Source organism: Ambystoma mexicanum, chromosome 1q, assembly GCF_040938575.1.
Source record: "Ambystoma mexicanum isolate Mex_15411 chromosome 1q, UKY_AmexF1_1, whole genome shotgun sequence".
Classification (NCBI taxonomy): domain Eukaryota; kingdom Metazoa; phylum Chordata; class Amphibia; order Caudata; family Ambystomatidae; genus Ambystoma; species Ambystoma mexicanum.
In genome coordinates, this window is record NC_090922.1 from 72,198,713 (window position 1) to 72,214,499 (window position 15,787).

The 15,787-nt window shown below is 44.4% G+C and overlaps 1 protein-coding gene across 1 annotated transcript in view; it reads left to right on the forward strand.

Moving 5' to 3' along the window:
• LOC138524997 (cadherin-1-like) overlaps positions 1–15,787 on the forward strand; it is a 472,038-nt gene that overhangs the window by 389,714 nt on the left and 66,537 nt on the right. The gene's annotated exons all lie outside the window — the stretch shown is intronic.

Sequence of the window (15,787 nt, forward strand, 5' to 3'; positions counted from 1 at the left end):
CAGTAGTCTTTAATGAACTCTTGACTAAAAAGAGAAATAAATCAAGATGGTGATTTCAGAAGGTCTGATTTTGTAATCGCTAAATTCAAGGGCTTTCTGGAATGCGTCTTTCAACAACTGTTTCAAGTAGAACGATTGAGGCAGCCACCAGCTGGGAATATGAATGGTTGGTCTTTGTAACAGAATTATGTTAGAAGCAAATTTACCAACTTTTGTAGTTTACTACGATGCTTACTTAACTACAGCAACAAACGCTGGCATAAACTGTTATGTTGAAATCGCCTGGCAGAAGATCACCATCTTCCTTGAACTAAATAAGACCTGCATCAATATTTGGGATAGTATTTAAATCTTGTTTCTTACCACTTCAATTCTGTATTTATAGAATGGTAGTGTAGTTCAAGGTAGTCACAAATGGGCTGCCGCACCAATCCGGCAACACACAAAACTGACAACGTTGTTGGACCCTATTGGGAACATTATCAACATACAGCTTTTAGGCTTTCTTATAGAATGCTATGAAGAAAATTACATCAAACTGATTGAACACACTGCATTCAGAATAAATCTGTCAACTACAGATCATTTTTCCAAAGATCAGTCAAAATGTATAGTATGCACCTTGAAAGCACTCTCTATACAATTTGCATAGATTTTTCAACTACCTTTGAGTCGACCGTGATCACTCTCTGGATTCAGATGGACCAATTGGGCCTACATCCTCCCCTAATAAAAAAAATATTAATCAAATAAGATAGAGATACTTCGGTACAGGTGCAATTGGTTACCTACGACCTTGTAACAAAAAGCATAAATCTATTTAATGGCCTTGAACAATTATCTATTTTGGAAGACATCTAAAGGCTATTTCTATATGCATGAGTTATGCATGGGGATGCTTCTGCACATTCATTTCCAAAATATTACAAATACAAGTTCATTCAATGAGAAGGTTGATAATAGGACTTGTATCTTCTGTTCCTCTTGATATAAAAATCATATACAAACCAATCCTTTGAAATTTTTTATAATGACATGAAGGAAGGGTTGCTCAGGGGCAACGCATTCGTCTTGGAAGCAAGACAATGCAGTGCAATAAAGGTTTGAATACCGATCCGATGCTTGGAAACCACTACTGGTATTAAGCGCGTAAAAAATTAACAATTGCAAACTGGTGACGACTAGCGTTTTGAAGGGTGACCAGTCACTACTCTGCCATATTAATGAGGATGGGTGGCGGTCACACTTTGCCAATTTGTATCACATCATTCAGCTCCCTTCGCCGCCAATTGTTTTTTGCGGGATTTCCCCAGAGCTTGACACTCTGACAGTGACCATTGAAGAGGTGGTTATAGTCTTAAATATCTTAAGCAGTGGAAAAACAGCAGACCTTATTTCCGATTGACTTATTAAAAGATGAGATGGCTATCTGGCCCCTGTACTTTCCAGGCTTTTTAATGCAATCCATGGGGAATGGCAGTGTTTATACCTATTTATAAAAAAGGGTGGCAAAGACAACCCAGGAAATGACCACCTAATCTCACTTCTGGACGGCATTGGTAAACATTTTGGTAAGGTAGTGCTGAAACATCTTCAGGACTAGGCGGACAGGGGCAGCATAATTCACGATATTCAGGTGAGCTTCAGAGAAAACAGCAACAATTGATCAGTGTTTCATGTTTTTTTCTTTTATTACAAAAATATACTGTTCTAAAGAAGATGTGTCTGTATGTTGCTTTTGTTGACCTAAAAACTGCATTCGACTCAGTCTGTAGAGCCACTCTATGGCAGATATTGCATAAATGCAAAGCCTCTGGTGTAGCTTTATTCCTCAAACACGGCTAGTGTACGCTTTGGAGTTGGTGGAGAAATTACTTGTCGAAAGAGGGCTCAGACAAGGCTGTACATCGTCTCCCTTCCTCTTTAATCTTATATATACAAGAAGTGATTGTCATTCTACTGAAAGAGGGTCAAGATTGCCCCAAAATTTGACAAAATACCCAGCCCTGTTTTACGCGGGCAATGCGGTTCTCATAGCAACATCCCCTCAAGGGCTGTTAAAAACACTGTCTGTCTTTGTGAAGGAATGTAATGTGTTAGATCTGACATTGAAAAGTCTAAAGTTATGGTCTTCCGACCCAAATGTGTAAAAATTAAGCTACTAAAGGTGGAAGCTGAAGGCTCTGTGCTTGAACAGGTGTCATTTTATGATTGTTTAGGGCTGAGATTTGAGCAAAAGGGTGGCTGGGAAGCCCAGGTTATTAAATCGTCCACCACCTTAGAGAAGGTTGGTAGAGCAATCTTGGAATTCCACGCCAAACATGGCAGAGCTGCAATTTCTCCTGCGTTGGACCTATTCCATAAACAGGCCATCCCTGCTGCTCTGTATGGTTCTGAATTGTGGGAGTACTGTAATTTCTCGAAGCTAGGTATCATTGAACAGACATTTTTGAATAAATTGTTATTGCTATCTGGTAATACTCCATCAGTTTTGGTTTCCCTGTAGCTGGGATTTGCCCTGGTCGCTTCCTAGATACGTGCTAGGCCAGCCCTATTCTGGGTACGGTTACAAAGACAGCGTGGTCTCGAGATACCGGAATGCAGAACTCCACCTCCTAGCTATTGCGGGTGGTCAAAATCTACAGTGGGCTTCTCATGTTAAGATCTCTCTTCAGGATCCTGATCTGCTGGATTTGACTAATCCCTTCAAATATAAGGCCATCCACGAGTTTGATATTAAAAGAATGGATCAAACCGAGTGGCAAAGAAATCTTGCTGGTGGAAGCTGCTGCCTTAAGACGGGGTCCTGGCTATCTGGAATTGAGGCACACAGCGGGACACAAATTGTACTTGGATCTGATCTGATATTCCCAGCTTTTGAAAATACTTTGTACTTGCGTTTTCTATTGGGAATTCTTCCAGTGGTCTCAGTAACACAACTGCTCACCAAGCAATTCGAGCGTTTGTCCACTCTGCGAGGAGGGCACTGAGACAGTTATGCACTTTGTTATTCTGCATTGGGTCTGCAGCCCTGAGAAAATAGTATTTGACGCCACTTTGGAGAAACTCAGGGATTCAGCAAGCAGTTAGCGCCGTTAGATATTTGGGTCAGTGTCTGGATATCCATGTTAGGGCAACTGCACATTATATTCACAGAACATGGATGCTCGGAGCCAAGTCTCATGCCTAACTGTTACGTATTATTTGAGATTATTGTGGCCATGATAGTGAGGTTGCGAGCTTTTGACTTTCCAGTTAGTTTTATTAATTGTCCAAATTATTGACTCAAAGTTCACATATTCTGCTGCACACTTACCTCTGTTTTTTATCTAATGTACTGTATTTTATTGATATTTTAATTGTGGTCATGAAAGTGAATCAACTAAATCATCGGTTGCACATCTGGCCTATATGGATAGAGAACAGTTGATTTCAAGTCCTTGAGAGACAAAGGGCCTCATTACACGGACGGTGGTGGACCAAGGTGCTATTAGCACCTTGGTCCATGCCGGTAAAATACTGGCACCGCCTTAGTGGAAAGGGGAATTACCGCCCTATTCCAAGGTTGGTGGGGCGGTAATTCCCCCTTCCCCCATTGCCCTTCCCCATTCCCATTTTTGCCCCATAGGGCATAATGGGAATGGGGACGGTGCTAATTAGGGCACCGCAAATTGCGGTACCGTAATTAGCTCCCTGGTCCCTTTGCGGGTTGGTTTTTAACGCCTGCAAAAAGCAGGCGTTAAATTCTCCAACCCGCAAAGGGACCTCGTAGTAAGGCGGTAAGGGTTTACCGGTACCGGTAAAATACCGGTACCGGTAAACCCTTACCGCCTACCGTGTAATGAGGCCCAACGTAAAGTGCCAATATTTGTTCTAAGTCTGTGGCAAGACTGATAAGCGAATTGAGCCATTGGTTGATGGTCCCAAAGTCTGAGATCATGGTTGGAAAATAACTAAGTTTAGAGAGTCCCTGAACCAGTGGTCCGTTGCTAGGACAGAACAGAAAATCACATATAACCAACTCGAGCCTAAAGGGGACAAAGTGAATAGAAAGAGTGTGATAGCCATGGAGCGGCCTTACTGCAAATACAGCATGGGTCAACGGAAAGGGGGGGACTTCTTGGATCCCAACCAGAGAGACTGATTAAGTTTAAGGGTCATTTGCTCCATTTGTAGTCAATAGAAGTCTATTCCTTTTGATCAAATAAAGCAAACAGTTATTTAATTTGGCGGGAAGTTTCCAGGCAAACAAAGGATTTTATTTTTGAGAAAAATGTACTACTAAGCTCCTTCAAGAAAATTACCCATTTCTGAGATTTTGGTGCTGCTACCTGGAAACCAGTCTATCTTTGTGGCCCATTACTGCCTTAATTCTAATGCTCAAGCTGATGCCCAAATGAGACAATCATCTCTTAAGGATGTGTTTAGTTACCTCTTCTTCTAGAGTAGTATTCCCTTTTCTCTCATCATTTAACTCTTTCCTTCCTACCCCACTTTGAATGTTTGGTTGGGGTATCTTTAGTCATTCCTGTTCATGAATTATTCAGATAGATCCTGTTCTGGAGAGGGAAAAGTTACTTGTACGCCGAGTTATCCATCATAATTGTTTTTTAAAAATTAAGTTCATAAACCTCCTACCCACGCCTACCTCCCCATGAGAAATCAGGAAGGAATATGACTAAGAAAATGAGTAAGAAGATTAGTACAAAGCCTTGCATCACAATTAACTGAGCATCGGCTGCCACTCTGGTGTATCACAGAATACCAGAGCAGACTGGGCACCTTAATGTGTCAGTGTTATACTTTCAGTTTTATATGGCAGCCTGTCTCCCATGTTATCCTTTTGTATGATCAATGATCTGATATGATATGGCATTTATAACGCGCCAGTAGACAAGTGTTTCTAGGGGCGAGAAGGGGCATGTTTTAACGCAATGTAATTGTGTATTATAATTGGGAAAACTGTAAAAATTAAGGTTTTCTTCAAATCTTTGTATAAATGGTTCAAATAGCAAATGAAATTTCTCCATTTAAAATGCTCTGAAATACTGCAAACAGTGGCGGATATTCAGTGTTTATTTATGTGAAGGCATCATGGAGTAGACAGACAACAGATTCACATTTATTTATGTATTAACTTAAAATGCACAATGGAGTAAGGCCTAACCTGCCCTATGCTCAGGTGGGATTTCCCTTCCAAAGGAAAACTAAGGATAGTCTGTGTCGGGTAGTCCAAATCACATGTCTGTCTGTGTCCAAAACCTATACTTGACCTCACAACTAATTGTATACAATATGTAGGGCTGTCCGCGTCAAAAAAAGTGTCCAAAAGCAAGTTCAGAGCTTCTTCCAGCTCTTGGCTTATGATTAGCTCGCCCTTCTCCAAGTTCAAAACAGTTCACAAAATATCAGGGTTCCCTTCCCCGTTCAAATCTTCTAGAGACAACACAGTTCCTTGGGACACTTCCCAGCTCGGGGTTCCCTTCCCCAAGAGTTCAAATCTTACTGCTTTCAAAATTGACACAGTTCCTTGGGACTCTTCTCAGCTCAATAATTTGTACCAGTTCACTTAGGCAGTTCTGTTTCTTGACTTCAACTTCACATGCAAGGCTGTTGCAAAACACAAGCTTCTTTATGCACAGTTTCATTGGCTTTTCCATGCAGGGCACTCTGTCTAGGTGCAGTTGGCGGACCACCCTGTCCACACATTACAGGTCACGCAACCGATACCCCTTCTTACTGCTTCCATCAACAATTAGCCACTGCTTCCATTAAACAGTGATGTTTAGTTGATTCCCCAGTGTCAAACTCTTCCGAAACTGTACTGTGACTTTCCTAGTCACCATTCACTTTGTTACACTTGTCTGTATTCCAATGGCTCTTGCCACATACCCTTCCTGGTATTCTCTTGAGTTTGCCAATACTTGTTTCATACAATCCATTCCCTGGTATCTGCCACATTTAATACTTTGCGTTCACTCTATTCATGGGTATTCAACTTGCTTTTTACTCTGTGCGGCAGTCAAAAGTGATTTCAATAACTTTCAGTTCACTCAAAAAGGGAAAGGGTGATACCATGTCTCGCCTAAGGAGGTCCTCTCCCCACCCCCCTCCACCCAGGTGATCCTCCCTCGCATATCCACCCCCGGGGTCGGGATCCAAAAGCAATGGCCTTTCCCTGGCCACCTGAGAGGAAGATCCAGGGGAAAAAGAAGTGAGGACGCCCTCAGGTTCCTCACGGTATGCACTGAATATATACATGATGGAGAAATAGGAATACAAGTAAGTAACTTTTCCTTGTGACTGTAGGGAGAGGATTAGGAAAAACCCTGTTTTCACCTTTCATTTTATCATTTGATGGTGAGCGACTTCTGTGAGAAACCTGAAGGTGTCTCACCCGCTAGTCCCTGGGGATCTGTCCAGGTGGCCAGGACACGGCCATCGCTATTGGATCCAGTTCCTGGGGGTGGACCAGTGCGGGAGGATCACCTGGATGGGGGGTGTTCGGGGAGTGGAAGTGGGACACCGAAGGGTGAGCCGTGGTAGCCTCGTCCTTATGACCCCTTTTCTCCATCCTACCAGGTAGGGTATCTAGAAACTCAACCCCCGCCCCCTTTTCTGATACGAACACCTTCTCACAGACAGTTCATCATGAGCGACAACGGACTAACACCAGAGCTTATTGACACGTCCCAACACAAGGGTCAGGGAGAGTCAGGCAATTACTAACTACACACACCTGACTCCCATTACATTTCCCCACAAAGATAAAAGGCGGAGCACGAAATCACACTCTGAGCAAAGCCAAACGCATGAGGAAGCAGCTATCCTGAGACGGCAGTGGAGAAAGGCGGTGAGATCTGAGAGGACAACCCATGCCCTTTTCAACCCAGAACCACGAATTTCAAGAAGCCTCAAGGAAAAGAAATATAAGACCGGGAATTGCAGCTGACAAACGGTGTAGTGTGTGTCAAAGGTACACTGGGCCCTCCCGCACTGATAGCCAGTGCCAGGAGAAGCGATTGCCACTGTGGTACCGTCCCTGACTCCGGCAGCAAAGCAACGCCAATGACTTCAGCACAGCCGATGAGTTGGAGAAACTGATAGCAGACCGGACTGTGTTATGCTCAAGGTTGCAAGCAGCAACATTGTTTGAAGAAAGAGAACTTGAATATAATTGAACTTGGTGAAACTAAGATTGGTACCAGATACAGAGTGGTCCGGCGCTGCGTGGGTGCTCACACGAAGGTCTCTGTTTGGTGCCCCCCATCTTCTGAGTGGGAAAGAATTGTTGAACTATAAAATCGAAGTGATCCTGCAGCGGGTTGCGTTGAATTCCGTGTACGCTTGAAAGTCTTTGATTGTCTGTAAACTGAAGTTGGTCTGAGCCCGGCTGAGGGGGATCCTGGGTGAACACACCTGAGTAGATTATTGAGGCAAGTGTGAACCCGACTGAGGGATGCCTACAAAGGGAAGTTGGTCTGACCCGAAATGAGGGAGGCTAACAGTGAAAGAAGGTTTGGAGCCCAGCTGAGGGGGATTCTGGGCAAAAAGTAAATCTCCTGACGTGAATGTTGAGAAAGGAACTTTTTCTTTGTTTGTGGTATATCAGGTCCGTGGAGGCAAGAGACTTTTGCACAAAAGAGACTTCGGCACAGAAGGCCCCGATGTTGGTGAAAGGAACTGTGACCTTGTGCCAAAGAAGCGCAGGAGTGTGCTGTGCTTGAATGACCCGCCTTGTCCTGTGCTAAAAACTGGGGGAAGGGAAGCCCACGGCCTAACATCCTGACTTTTGTGAACACTGCTTTCTTTTTGTGAACATTATCCCACACTATTTTGTAGCATAGCGGAACGGATTGGCAATAGTTTTTTTTTTTTCTTTTTTAGTGTATACCCTTTTATTTAACTAGACTCCACAAGGACAGTATTATTATTTGATGGTCGTAGCTTGGGCCCATCTTAGATTTAAGTTTAGATTAGGTGTTTATCTCATCCATTTTGCAGTTGAATAAACAACCTTGAACTGTGATCACTTGTGTCTGTCTTACTTTGATACCATGCCTTCCTTACATTCCCCACACAGATAAAAGGTAGAGCAGGAGAGCACACTCAGAGCGAGGCAAAGCACAGGAAGGAACAACAGTTTTGGGCCGGCAGCTGAACGAGGGGAGAAAGACGGCAAACCAAGGAGGGAGATACCCTTGACCTTTCCCGAGGAAAACGGTCATTTCCAAAAACCTTCATATTAACAAGTGTAATGCCAGGAAACCAGACAGAAGAATTCTGCATTGTCGGAAATGCCTGTGATCCTCCCACGTGACTGACTGAGTCAGGGAGGTGCAGCAGCCGTTGTGATACCGTCCTTGGCTCCATGATCAAAGCAGCGCCAGCAAGATCAACAAAGCCGGTGAGTTGGGGAGACCAATGCAAGACCTGTCTGTGTTGAAGTCAAGGTTGTAAGCGGTGTGAGAAACCTGAAGGTGTCTCACCCGCTAGTTCCCGGAGATCTGTCATCCAGGTGGCCGGGACATGGCCATCGCTATTGGATCCAGTTCCTGGGGGTGGACAAGTGGGGGAGAATCACCTGGATGGGGGTTTTTCGGGGAGCGGAAGTGGGATACCGAAGGGTGAGACACATTATACCCTTTCCTATATCACCCTTTCCCCATCCTACCCTGTAGGATCTTTAGAAGCTCTACCCCCAGCCCCCTTTTCCGACACTAACACTTGCTTACACTGTGAAAGACAACAGACTAACACTAGAGCCGTTTACCTGACATGTTCCAACACAAGGGTCAGGCAGAGTCAGGCAATTGACAAACATTACACACACCTGATGGCCCTTTCCCTTCCCCACAGGGATAAAAGGCAGAGTACGAGAGCACACTTTGAGCAAGGCCAAATGCACAAGGAAGCAGCTATTCCAGGATGGCAGTTAAAACGGAGAAGAAGGGCGGCAGGACCTGAAAGGACGACAAAGAAGGAACTGCCCTTGCCCTTTCTAACCCAGACCCACAAATCCTCTGAGAAATGAATCATAAGACTGGAAACTACAGCTGACGTGTGGTGTAACAGATGTCAACGGTGCACAAGGCCCTCCCGCACTGATAGCCAAGACGGGGAGACGTGCCTGCTACTGTGGTACCGTCCTTGATGCCAGAGACAAACACCAATGAGTTTGGCACAGCCAGTGAGTTGGAGAGAGCTGATAGTAAGCCAGAATATGTCAAGGTGAAAGTTGCAATATGCAACATTATATGAACTCAAGAAACTTGTGAACAAAGAACTTATGTGTTTATGAATTTACAAGAAAACCCAGTGAAGGGGTCAGTTGCAGAGTGGCCCAGCACCACGGGGCGCTCATTCGTAGGGCTCTGGCCGGTCCGTCTTGTTGAAACTACAAATACCAGAAGGTTGTAGGAAGGGCCGGCTTGAGGTGTCAGTGGTCATACAAGGGTCGAGTCAAACCTCTTGTACAATTGAAAGTCGTTGACATGTTGTCCAGAGGAAAGTTAAGGGAATTGAGTCCTACATCGTGATAAAGCAAAGTGAACTGTGTATTTGGCAAATGTGAGCTGAGGGATGCCTGTGAATCTGGGTAAATAATAACCCTGTGAACATTGTGTTGACAAGAGTGAACTCGACTGAGGGAAGTCCACAGTGAATGATTGTTTAAAAAGACATACTGAACGAGCATTTTGTTTGTTGTTAATGCTCCATTATGTCCTATGAAGCAAGAGACTGTGCATAAAAGAGACCTGGCCCCAGAAGGTCCTGATATCGTTGAAAGGAACTGTAACCTCGTGCTGGAGAAGCCCAGAAGTGTATTGTGCTCAGGAGTCCCACCTTGTCCCATTCTAATCCAGTGGGGAAGGGAGACCCCAGCTATACCATCTTGACTTATTATTTTGTGAACATTTCTTTTTTTTCTTGTTAACGTTATCCAACACTATTTTGTAGCATAGCGGTAAGGATAGTCAATATTTTCTTTTTAGTATAGGCCCTTTTTATTTGACTAGACTCCACTTGGACTGTATTATTATTATTATTTGATGGTCGTAGCTTGCTCCCATCTTAGTTTTAGGTTTAGATTAGGCATTTATCCCACCCATTATACAGTTTAATAAACACCCTTGAAATGTGATCACTTGTGTCTGACTTTATGGTTGCCACCAAGATTTACTTACATATGGTGTCAAGGTGGGATGTGACTCAATTGAAACTAATTGGGGAACCCTACAATTTCAAAAACCTAGTCCCCGAGCTTCTAACCCTTCTGTTGCCATGAAAGAATTGATGGGTTTTGATATCTGTAGCAGTAGGGAAGCTGTCAGTCCCCCCCACCCCCCCAGGGAAAGAGCAACGATTCCTGCAGATTTGATTTTGATACCCCCTCTGGGGTTTTACATAAGGTTGGCCTCAAAATCTGGCCTGGCATGGAAGTTTGGTATTGACGTCTTAGCAGGCATCATCGATCCCAACTTCCGGGGGGATGTAAAGGTTCTCTTACAGAATCATGGCGAAATCCCATTTGAAGTACATCGTGGGGATCAAATTGCTCAAGGAATTTTGAAAAGGGTGCTATTCTCTCAGTTTAAAGAAAGTGAACCAGATGAAACAGAAAAAGGTACATTAGGCTTTAGGGAAGCTGATAAACCTTTCAACATTGAGGAAAAGAAGGGAGAAGAGCCTACCATCTATCCCGACCTAGCCTCCGCCCAGCGAAATGATCCAGCTCTGACTGAATCTTTTCTTCAAGCTATTCCGGAAGGAGAAGGTATACAGAAAGGGAGGCCCTTTTTCTTCTTAAAGCATGGATTGTTGTACAGAAGTGAGACATCGACAGAAGGATTAGTAAAGATGCAGCTAGTAATCCCAAAGACCCACCGAAAGGTTGTACTTGGGATTGCGCATTCCCATCTTACCAGGGGCCACTTGGGACAATCCAAAACCCAGGCACATATCAGTGGGAAGTTGTACTGGCCAGGTCCCCACGCCAATATAAAGACCTTTATCCAACCTTGTGAAATATGTCAAAAAACCAGCATGCACATCCATTACCTGCCCCCCTGAATCCTTTACAAATCATAAAAGTCCCTTTTTCAAGAATCGGGATGGACATTACTGGACCTCTAGAAACATCCAGACTAGACAACAAATATATCATCATTATTGTTGATTATGCAACAAGATACCCCGAAGCGTTCCCAATGTGGAATAATACGACAGAGCAAATCCTTAAACACCTCCTACCGTATTTTTCCAGGGTCGGCTTTCGTAAGGAAATACTAACCAATCAAGCTTCAAACTTGATGAGTTTGAAGCTTATGGTAGAAGTCAAAGAGCTACTCCATATTACCACCTTACCAACTCCTATGTACCATCCCCAAACCGATGGCTTGGTAGAAAAATTCAACAAAATCCTGAAATTAATCCAGCGAAAATTGGTAGACAAAAGACGGGAAAGACTGGGACTGGATGATCCCAAGCGCAACTATTTGCAGTGAGGAAAACCCCACAGGCCTCTACAGGATTCTCCCCTTTTGAACTAATTTATGACAAAGAGCCCAGAGAAGTCCTGGACATGCTCCGGGAAATCTGGGAAGAATGAGAAGAGGCACTCATCCAAAATATTACTGAAGGAAATGTGTGTTTGTTATTAATGGCCCATCAGGCCTTTTGAGGCAAGAGACTGTGCATAAAAGAGACATGTCCCCAGAAGGTCCTGATATTGTTGAAAGGAAATGTAACCTCGTGCTGGAGAAGCCCAGAAGTGTGCTGTGCTCAGGAATCCGGCCTTGTCCCGTGCTAAAACCGTGGGAAAGGGAGATCCCAGCTATACCATCCGGACTTATCATTTTGTGAACACTTTCCTTTCTTGTGAACATTATCCCACACCATTTTGTAGCATAGCTGTAAGAAATGGCAATAGGTATTTTTAGTATAGGCCCTTTTTATTTGACTAGACTCCACTTGGACTGTATTATTATTTGATGGTCGTAGCTTGCTCCCATCTTCGATTTAGGTTTAGATTAGGCGTTTATCTCACCCATTTTTACAGTTTAATAAACACCCTTGAACCGTAATCACGTGTCTGTCTTTACTGTTGCCACCATGAGTTCCTTACAGCGGCAACATTGTAAAACTAGCGCAGGAACAAACAATAACGCTTGTGATGAAAGAAGCGAGTAAAGCTAAATTGCTGATGAATATTTGAAGTTTAACCCAGAAAGATATGATGTCATTAACAGAGGGGTCCGGCGCTGTGAGCGTGCTCAATCTAAGGTCTCTGTGGTATGCAGCCAAGAAGTGAGAAAAGGAATGTTTAAAAAGGAATTGATGAATATTGTGAATCGAAGTGGTCCTGCGACGGTTGGACAAAATCCAAAGTCTTTGATATCTGATACAAAGGAGAACGTTTGGAAAGTGAGATTGTATAGTCCAAACCCGATCTAGGGACCAATTGTGGATATTGTGATAAAGGGGTCTGAGCCCGACACCCGAGGTGAACAGTAAATCACCCGAGAACCTGTGAATGTGAAGAAAGGAACTTTGATACCTGTTAGTTATAGCAGGCCCTCTGTAAGAAGAGACTTTGGATGGTAAAGAGACTTTAGCGGAGAAGGCCCTGATATTTGTTTTTAAAGTCCATAGATGCCCGAGTGTGTGCAAAGCTCAAGTGTGCTGCCTCATCCCATGCTGAAAACGTGGGGACGGGAAGCAAACTGCTCAACTATCCTGACCTATTTCTTGAACACTTTTCTTTTTGCATAACATTATTTTTCACACCATTTGTATTTAGAAGTAAGGATTGGAAATAGGTTTATTAGTATAGGCCCTTTTATTTGGACAGAGACTCCACTAGGACTGCATTATTTTATGGTGGTAGCTTGCTCCCATCTTTAGTAGATAAGCGTTTTACCAAACCATTTAAAGTTCGATAAACACCCTTTAAGTGTGATCACTTGTGTCTGTCTTCACTGTTTGATACCTTGCCTTCCTTACACTTCTGTTTCAGAAAATCACACTGGGGCTCATAACGAGTTTGCCGGTATACGTCAAAAGTGTCAGTAACACCGGTTATGCTCACTTTTACCGTACGGGCCAATTATGAGTAGTCGGTAATGCCATAACTGGTAATACTGTCCTCTGGCACACTAGTGCCAGTATTACCAGCGATGGAATACCAGATGCCGGTACAATGGCCAACAGTATTACCAGCAAAACGGTATTACCGGCTAACCATGAGTTGGAAAACTGCAGTAATAATGCTGAATCCTGCTGGTACTACAGGCAAAAGCACCCCGGAGAAACCTCTACCTGCAAGCTGGTGGTAAATGCCCACAGGTGAGTGAAAACAGGACAGAGATGCCCCCAATAAACCCAGGTGCATCCGATGCACACATGAAGTGTACATGAAGGCCGAACCTGCACCCCAACAACACTAATCCAAATACCACGTGGCAACTGGTCTGTGCGAAGGTGAGCAGGCAGCTGTTCAAGTTGGACATTGACCTGCATGAGACAAAATTTCAGAAACCCTGCAGAGTTCAGCATTTGTTGATATTGTTGATATTGTGATGATCAAGAATTAAGTGTGATGTGTTAAGACTTAAGGACATTGAGTTCAAGAAATGAAAGATTGTTTTTGTAAAAAAACTCTGTAGAGTTCCTGTTTGAGTGCAGATGAAATTCTGTTTTGGAAGAAATCTCTGAGTGCTGGGAGAAGACATTAACAGACTGAGTTAGCCTGTTGGGGTCCAGTGAGGCTACAAATGTTCTACAAACAGAAGTGATTAACTACAACGGGAGGGGTAATCGAAGATATACCAATTTAGAACACTGTAAAGGCCCTGAAAATGGATACCTAATCTGAAACACTTTGGCAATACTGTCGAGGTGTCTGAATGAACATCTCCATACTGTTATTTGTTGACAAGAAATATGTTCAGTGTTTGTTGATATTGTGATGATCAGGAATTAAGTGTGATGTGGCAACACTTAAGGATATTGAGTTCAAGAAATGAAAGATTATGTTTTAGTAAAATTGTCTTTTATAAAATTGTATCAATTACACCTCAGAGATAGATGAAACATGTTTGAAATCCATATAATTATAAACACTGTTTGGTGTTACAGAGGCCTTTGAGTTCTCAATTTGACTGGTCTACAGAGTCTTTCCATTTTTATTTATTTACTTCAATATGTAGTTTGAGTGAATTTATTAGCAAACAAAGCTTATTAGGAGAGTTTTCTCCACATGAGTGCATTTGGGTCACCTACTGGCAACAGTGGGCTTATTTACGGTTACAGCTGTGTCACCTGCCTGGCTGCTGGTGGGGTCACTTAGCACCACCATAGGGCTCGGATCATCCACGATGGTCGATTGAGTCTCCAATGTGGTCTGGGGTGTTGGTCGAGGGCGTATTGGTGGTGTCAGCCTTGCCACCCTGCTCTGCTGACTATCACTGGCAAGGAAGTTGGCATGCCAGCTGAGGTGTCTGCAGTGTAGGGTCCTGCCTCGTTGCTTTCTGTGGACTGTGCACCTGTCAGGAATAGAATATCATGCCGTCCGTCAATTTGTGGACTTGTTTGCAAGCTTGCAGGATGGTCATATGACATTTATGTGTGTTCCAGTGGCGCACTGTTGGCCAGATTGGCATGGGTGGTGTTGATGCAATGGGTGCTGCCACTCGCATATGGTGGGGGGCCTGCTGGGGTTGTACACAGTGCATGCATGTGCTCACTGACTGTTGGGCTGCCAGAGTGGGGTATTTTGGTGTGTGGCCTGGAGCATCACGTACTAACATGGATGAACATGGCATACAGGGGTGGTTCTCAAGCGTCCATGGATTTGTATGCTTGTGGTCACCTACGGTGCATGTATATGGCAACATTTCCCTGCATCCGCTGGCCTTGTGTGTGCTCACTGTGCATTTGATGTGGCAGACATGTGATATCACATTTTCCCATGGTGTGTGCCAGTGCTGGGGGACACTTGCTCATGGTCACTGTATCAATATGTACATGGGAAAGGTTGGACTCACCTGCCTCGCCATGTGTGCCAACTCCGGCCTCTGTGCTGCCAATCCCCTCAATGCCTTCCATGTGGAGGATGGAGCTGGCTGTCTCCTCGCCATGGCATCAGTTTGAGGGGCTCCACGGTTCCGCCTCCAATTGCTGCAGTGCCCCTCCTGTGTCTGTCGATTAGACTGCGCACCCTCACCTTTAGGCCATCCCACTGCTTGTGGCAGCCTCTGGCAGTGCGGGGTACAGTGCCCAATGCTGTGACCCTTTATATGATCTCCCGCCAGATGGCTGTCTTCCTTTGCCCACTGGTCTTGCGCTGCCTGGACCCAAACAGGTCCTCTGAGTACTCTGCATCAGTTCAGCCTCTGAATTTAGGCTTCTGCTGGTGCATATGGGGGAGGCGGGTCTTGTGTGGCGACATGGTGCTGCAACAGGTTTCTGGAACTGGATGGCAAATGGAAGTGGTAGATTCACTGTGGATTCTGTTTTTGAAGATGGCTGCCGTTCCGGCAGCGCAGTTATTTCCGCTTCCGGTATTACTGGTGCTGGTGTTTCTAGCAATGGTAATACCGGCAACGGTATTGCCGGCTGCGATGGTGCCGGTATCAGTGTTACCTCTACTTTTTTGCCGGTATTACCAGCAATCTCTGCTTTTTGCCGGCAATGCCATTATCGGCGGGGTGGTGCGCTTGCCCTTGCAGGGTTGTAATGTGGCGGTGATTCCACCGGTCACCAGGCCATTAACGGAAATACTGGC